Below are 8,121 nucleotides of genomic sequence, written 5' to 3' on the forward strand. Positions count from 1 at the left end.
TGGATAAAGTTTAATGTAATCACGAGAGACTTACTACACATGGTATAAACAGTTTTTCTTCATTTATACTTTACTTCTTGAAGAAAAGTTATTATTTTATGGAAAAGAAGACTGAAATTTTAATTTCATCGGTCACATAAACCGTTTTGTATACCTCAGTCTTTCATGTTCTATCACTTATCTAGTCTTTTATATATATTTTTTTTTCTCAAGAGGGAAATAAAAATCCTTGTGTCCTGAAGGTTTGTGGGAACAGGTGGGAACATCTCTTTCTACTACTCATAGAAGTGTATCTGTAGAGACTCACTTCAGAACAACATTTGGATGCCTCCAAAAATGAGGCATGAGATCATAGGTGTTTCCAACATAGGATGAGAAAACAGCAGCTAGAATTGATTTTATGGAGTGCTTGATCCTTGCAAAGCATGTCATGGGCATAAAGGAAGATCAGTAAGAGTTAGATATTGGCTGTTGTTTTCCAAAGAGTTCATGATTTTGCCAGGAGGACAGGTTGAAAGGAAGAGAGGGTTAATCATTTTTTTTTTAGAGACTTTTTTTTTCTATCGGGCATGGTACTTACCAGAGAGACAGAAAGCGAATAATCACCACCCTCCCCCCAACCCTGCCAAGAAGGATGACCATGCTGCAATCCCTGCTTTTCCATGTTCCTCTGGGGATTTGGGGCACACATGCATGCACATGTGCCCGGTGTGAGTTTTAAGCTGTTGAATCTGAGACTCGAACTCCAGTCAACTATGTGGGAGTCCAGCAATGTAACCATTATGCCATCTGCTGGTCATGAGAGGGTTAATTTCTATTTTTAAAAAAACATGAAGATAAAAAAATAAAAATAAAAAATAATTTTAAAAAAGCAAGACCCTGGCATTTAATAGAAAGTGAATGAATATGGAAGATTTACTTCTGAGTGAAGCGAATCAGTCAATACAAGAGAGACATGGTATTCCCCCCTTAGTATATACCGAATGTCCGCTCCCTGTGGCAGAAACTGAAATATTGGAGGGTATAGACACATAGAAAATCACTGCAACTACTGGATACCATGTGGAAAGAGGTTGGAAGCTAGGGGAGGGTGTAAGGAAGAGAATCAAAGAGGAAAATAGAGAGGCAGGACATGTGGGGGATGCAGAAGTGGAAGGCTGTTGATGATAGAGCATATGATATCTTTAACTGGATTGGCATGTAATGTGTTTACACTGGGATCATTCATTTTACAAGTTGTGTTGGATGCAGAGTGGAAGGCTGTCTGTTGATGATAGAGCATATGATATCTTTAACTGGATTGGCATGTAATGTGTTCACACTGGGATCATTCATTTTACAAGTTGTGTTGATGTACAGTGATTAAATGTATAAAATAAATTTTAAAATAAATAAAAATTATTTTTGCAATAAATATTAAAGAGACAAGAAGGAAAGAAACAATACAAATTTTATCCCTTCATTTGGATAAAATTTATCCACCAAGTCATTTATAGCAGAAAGAAAACATCACAGATTTAGCTGAGAAGGACAAAACTTGAGGATGAAGGGGCCATTTGCCTCTCTGGTTGCAGGCATTTGTCTATAAACTATATAGCAAATGTAAGATATTTTATTTTTGTGATCATATTTGTACAAACTTCATGGCTTGTTACTTTTACATTACTAGTGTGTTCTGTCTGTTACATTGTTAGGATTTCATATGTTTTTATTAAATCGTATTTTGCAGAAATGACCTCAGTTCTAGTGTCAATAATGTGGTTTGGGCCAATTATAGGCTAGATCGGGGAAGACAGGAGCCTTGAGGTTCAACACAGCAGTGCTAGGTACTTCTTAAATTCACAAGAGGACTCATTAAACTTTGTTGTTCTCCAAACTTCACGGAATCTCAAATAATTTAAATGGTTGGGTAGGAGATATTATATAGAGATAGAAAGAAAAAAAAAATGTCTTATAGACTATTTATTTTAAATGCTCGTGTACTTGTTTGTTTTCTTGATCTTCAATTTCACAATTCCGCAGTAACTGGAATGCTTTTAACCATGTGCCACCCAGAGGGAATCAAGGCTCTAATGAAAGAACTGCGACTCAGGCTGAAGAGTGTCTGCCTGTGTTAGTACTACAATTATATCACTTTGTGAAACTACATACCTCTCCCCTTGAATAAATATCTTGTGTCAGGGCTAGCAGGTGACATGGTGGCTAAGGCATTGGACTCCCACATGGCCAACTTTGGTTCAAGCCCTGGACCCAGCAGCCTGAAATTCACACCAGGCATGTGTGCAAGCATGCCCAAAATCCCGAGAGGAGAATGAAGGAAAGGAGTAGCAGCATGGCCACCCTCTGAGGGATGATTTCTCAGTTTCCCTCTCTGTTTCTCTCTCTCTCTAGCAAGCACCTGCACCCGATGGCAAAAACCTTTTAAAAAAGAAAATCACGTACTTTGTTAAAATAGTAAAAAATACCACCTTTTCATCTAGACCTGCTGCTCATTTGCTTAACTTACTAACAGAGAGGGCAGGAGTCTATGTGCATCCCAAGGACAAAGTCTCAAAGCCCTGTGACTAAAAATGAGAACTTATGGCAGCCTTTTGGAAATACTTATTTTCCCTAGAAGTAGAAATAGACTTCTCCTCTTCATCCAGGCTTAAGTATCAGTTGTCCACAGATGGTTTGACAGGCCTGAAATATACAGGTTCTACAGGCACTGATTTAATATGCTGCTGCTTTTTGTAATGTGAAAGCAGCCCTGACGGGGGCACAACCATGCTTCTCCATTCTCCTCCTGGGATTTTGGGCACATATACACACGTACCCAGTGAGATTTTCAATAAACCAGGTTTGGGACTTGAACCATGGTCAACCATCTGGGAGTCCAGTGCCTTAACCCGCATGCAACTTGCTGGCCCTGAAAGTAGTATTCTTCAAACAATAGTGTGTTTCAGTCTTTCACTCTGCTTACTTTTATGAAAGAATCCTTCCCATACATGGGAATTTACTATTAAATATGTTTATTAATTATATATATACCAGAATGAGATTTCTATGTGTAAACTGGCCACTTACTTCTCCACAAATATTACCCTAATAAACAGGCATGAAGCCTTGACCTAAGTAGGTCTTTTATTTAGTCTATATCAACCATTATCTCCTGAAATCCAAGTGTTAAGAACTACTGTTTTTAGGAACTCACTCTGCAACAGAGACTGTGTTGTGGAATAATTTAGTCGACCTTCATCACTTACCTATGAGATAAATGCTATTACCCCTGTTGTGCAGAGGGAAAAAACGGCAGAGAAAATTTAAGTAATCTTCATCAAGTCAATCAGACGGTAAGCGTAGAACCCAATATTGAACCCAAGCTTATTTTCTTTTTACTGTATCACTGCTAGACAATCATTATGTAACTGCTAGTAGTTTACAGAATTTATTAGTTCCATCTTTCTTTTAAAAAATAATGTGTCTAGGGGCTGGCAGGTGGCCTGGTGGTTAAGGTGTTGAACTCCCATATGGCTGATCATGGTTCAAGTCCTGGACCTGGTGGCTTGCTTTTTACTTTCTCTCTCTCTCTCTCTCCCCCTCACTCTCAAGTACAAGTGCCCTATAGCAAATTTAAAATAATAATAATAATAATGATAAATAAAACTAAATAATTCTTTAAAACAAAAATAATATTAAAGCATGTGTACTGGAAAACGAGAAAGAAAGAGAAGGAGAAAAATTAATACTCTCCACAGTGTCTGGTCACACTGTGATTCTCTTCCTCCATTTCTCCAGGTTGTTGGACCTTGGGCTCAGGCATGTGTGCCCATTGTGTCTCAGGACAAGATGGGCATTCAAATTGCAGTCACCATATAGGATCAAGTTTCTCTCTCTCTCTCTCTCCTCTCTCCCTCTCTCTATTTGCCATAGAGAGCATGTGCTTGCCAAGAGAGAGAGAGAAAGCAACCTCCAGTGGGGATGGTCACACCATAACCCTTTCTCCATTTCTGCATTCTCCTAGGATTTGGAGTCACATATGCCTGGTATGTTTTCCAAGTCACTGGGATCCCAGAATTCAAACCCTCTTAACTGACAAGCCACAGGGCCAGACTTTTGTTAAACAGCTTATTACCTCTTTGCCATGGAGCCAGCCTACTGGGAGTTTTTTTTTTTTAAATATAATATGCGGGGCCAGCAGGTGGCATGGTAATTAAGGGGCACTGGACTCCCACATGGCTGACTGCAGTTCGAGTCCCAGACCTGGTGGCTTGCTTTCTCTCTCTCTCTCTCTCTCTCTCTCTCTGTTCTCTCTCTCTCTCTCTCTGTCCCTCTCTGGTTAAATTAAAATAAAAATAAATAAATAGATAAAGTTAAATAAAACAATTCTTTAAAAAATACGTATAATATGCATCTGCCATGCCAAGATGGGAAGAAAACTCTAAACTATGGTGAAAAACTTTCAATACATGAAAGGACACTTTTAGATTAAAGGAGACACATGTTTAAAGAAAAATAACCATAGAAGGCACTGAGGAGATTGGGTTTAGTTGAAGAGCAAGCTATTAGAGCAGGAAAAATAACTTTGGAAAAGGGAGATGTCCTACCTTTGAGTCATGAAGGATAAAAAGACAGCTGAAGTTCAAGAAATCCTCGAGTGTGCAGAGGAAGGAAAGGCTAGGATCTTTGTAGAAAGGCTTAAAACTGCTAAGGAAAGTAGAAAATAGGTCAATTGTCTGGAGTAAAGGCTGGAATTTGGAATTTAAGAACAACAACAACAACAACAAAAACATTTGGTTCAGTTAATTCTGGAACTGAATTGTAAAAGGTGAAAGTGAAAAATAAGGAAGCATAAGAAGAACCCAGGAACATTTCATTAGTCAGATCGATGGTGTCCCATTAATCTCCCTGACAAAGCTTTTCAACCAGATAAGGGCCGGCATCACAGCGGAGTCTGTATAGCATCTGTACATGTCACTATCATGACGTGGTCATCTGTTCCTCTCTTTGATGGTGGACCTAGATGTCATTCAACTTCATTTCTTTAGTTCCCAGCACATAGTAGATACTCAGTTAACATCTTCCTAATGAAGGTCAACTGATATGATGGGACATGAGAACACCAAGTTCTTAACCACAATGCCACCACATAATGATGTGTCATTATGAGACTGGGAATACATGCCTCTTAAAATGTCACAGCTCATAATTTGAGCATACCAAGGGGAATTGCAGGGCAGGTGACTGCCATCTGTTGTGGATGCCTTTTGTAAGTAGGAACAAAGGTTGAGATTTGCTAATGCAGCTGGTCTCCAGGGACAGGTGGGGAGTTCAGGTAAGACAGAACATGTATGCAGTTCTTAAGGTGTTAAAGAACAGCAGTAACAAAGAAAAAGAAAACAGAGACTCCTGAGGACATACAGGACAGGTTGGGTAATATTGGAAAGGGATAGAATTAAGACATATGCCAGGATGAGCACTAAACATTGCATCTTATGAGACAATTTAGAAAATTACTTAGGTTAAGATCTTGATACCAAAATTATTTCTATGAGACAAGTTGTACTGGGATTATATTCTGAAGTCTCTTTAAAAAAAAAAGACATAAAATTTGTAACAGGTTTTATTGGAACAGACTTGTACCATCACAGAGTGTATAGTGGGAACATACTGCTAGAAAAGTCACCATCAGAGGACAGAGAGCACACTTCCTGTTGATTGTGACTGAGCTTCTGACAGGACCCACCAGGCATGAGGAGAAATAGCAAGGAATTTGGTGACAGAAAAGAAAGAACCAAGAAGACCTGAGGCTGGATTCTTTCTCGGTTCTCTGTCTTAAAAGAATGCAATGGTTCATGCCTAGAGAAGACCTGGTCCACAGTGTCAAAGCTGGAGTCTCTCTGTAGCACTTTGCCAGCTTTTGGTGCCCTGAGTCCTGACCATGGCTTGCACAAGATTCCACCCAGGTGAGTCCTGGGTACTAACTTATCTCTAGTTTACTCCTATCTCAATATTCTCCACCTTTCTCTGGATCTTCTTATTTGAGTTGTTATCTGGTCCGAACAAGCTGGGCAACATATACCAATAAGCAGTACATAATTTAAAGACATTTTATGTTTTGCTGCCTAAACTCATGTCCAATTCATAGCAAGGTGGATTTGGAAGGGCAGGTGGAAATGGGAAGCATTATTACTTTCAGTCTTTCTGGAAGCAACTTCTAGAGTTTTCTCGAAGTTCTTTTTTTATTTTATTTTACTTTTACATCATCAAGACAGCATATAAATAAGAAAACATTCCAACTATTTTAATTCACATTTTCTTACACTGTCATCAACACATTCGATGACAGACTTTTTTTTTTCCCATGAAATGCTGCCCCTTTCTCTAAATCACAGATAATCACAAGCAGAGTTGGTGGTTTTTTCAGATGGTTGCAAATCTCCAATCCATGTGATAAAAGATGCTGACATTAATATTCTGGTGTGCAAGCTAATTCCTTCAGCCCAGCTGTGAGGCAGAGGCTCTGTGACCGAGGTGAGACCGCTGCAATGTGCAGCGTGTGCAGGGTCCTCCGAAAGGCTGATCTGTTTCTTGCACCTTGTGCAAATTGTGGCAGCTTCACTGTTTCCATGGGTGAGCAGAAGTGGCTGTGTTTTCTTGCTGTTGCATTCAATTTCCTGGCTGCCTTGCAAGGTTCAGAGAGGGCCCGATATTCGACTGTTAACTATTTATGTCCTATCAGTTTCTAGGCTTCATCCCTACTCAAGCCTCCTGGCTCCAGCATGTGATTTCTAGCTCACATACGCGAGTTGAGTAAACATAATACCATTTAGCTCCTGTGTCTGCATATGTTCATTAAGAAATCATGTTGCTTCAGGCCGCACAGAGCAGCCCAGAATCCTACAGAATAGCATCAGGGTAAGTTGCAAAGACGTCTTACAGAGGAAACGTGGTCATTTTTAGGATATAGCAGCCACTAACTGTATACGTTCTTATCATTGTCTAGTCATTTCTTATGTGTGTTTTGCCCATCCCCTATTGATTTTCAGGTTCCTAAAATTAAAAAGAAATGTTTCCCTTCTTTGAATTCTCCCCAGTTTCTACCCACAGAGTGGGTTTAAACACAACCCTACTTTATGTGAACACCTAAATCTGATGTCCAACATACACTAGGTGCTCCACAAACATCTACTGTTTTTAAAAATCAGAAAAGAAGAAGCCACAATGTTTGACATGATGGAAGAGCACCTGCAAAATTATGGCATTGTGACACTGCAAAGAAAATAGGAAGGGTCTTTTAAAAATTCATGAAAATGCATATTTTGGGGAAAAATACTTTTCTTGCCCTATGAATTGGTATGTGGGGCCCAAGGTACCCCTCATCTCTGGATACATCCCCAACAAAGCTCTTCACACACAGCCTAGCCTATAAGTACCTCCTGCATAGTTTCTATGATCTCCACTCCCACACAGCTCCTGTCCTCCGGCAGAAAACACCCCTGCCAGTCCCTCTTGCCAAGTACCTGTGCCACGAAAGTCCTCCCAGCCCACATATAGGTGAATACCTCAGTCCTCTCCTGGCTGAATGACTTTCTGACCTACTACTTAACACTGACCACTCCTTTTGTGTCTTTGGGGCATTCCATACGTACACTCTCATTTATTAGATTTAAAAAAAAAAAAAAAAAAAAAACCCTATTTACTCATTTCATGAGAGAGTGTGAGAAAAAAAGACAGGTTTTTTGATGGAGTCTTGCCCTGTCACAATAGGACTACAGGTGCACGCCACTGCATCGGCCCCATTTAAGTAGGGCTGAACCCAGGCCTTCCATCAGTCTTAAGTCTCAGAGCCTTAGAGCATTGAGCCTCATGTACTAACATGGTTGAGCCTATTTTATTCATCTTATTTATTTAGATAGCCCTCTCCCCTACAAACATAAGCCATCAGAAAACAGGGTTATCTCTTATAAAGTGTAGTCACTAACTGTTTTTAAATAAAATTTGAATGTCTGTCCTCATGGGTTCTTTTCTAGGATAACACTTCTCCTACCCCTTTTCATACACCTCGTTCCTCTGAGGTACTCATTCTGGTATCTGTCCAGCCTCATGGGTCTAACTGGCCCTGATCTCCTCTTCCAGGTT

Source organism: Tupaia chinensis, unplaced genomic scaffold, assembly GCF_000334495.1.
Source record: "Tupaia chinensis unplaced genomic scaffold, TupChi_1.0 Scaffold144502_1, whole genome shotgun sequence".
NCBI lineage: Eukaryota > Metazoa > Chordata > Mammalia > Scandentia > Tupaiidae > Tupaia > Tupaia belangeri.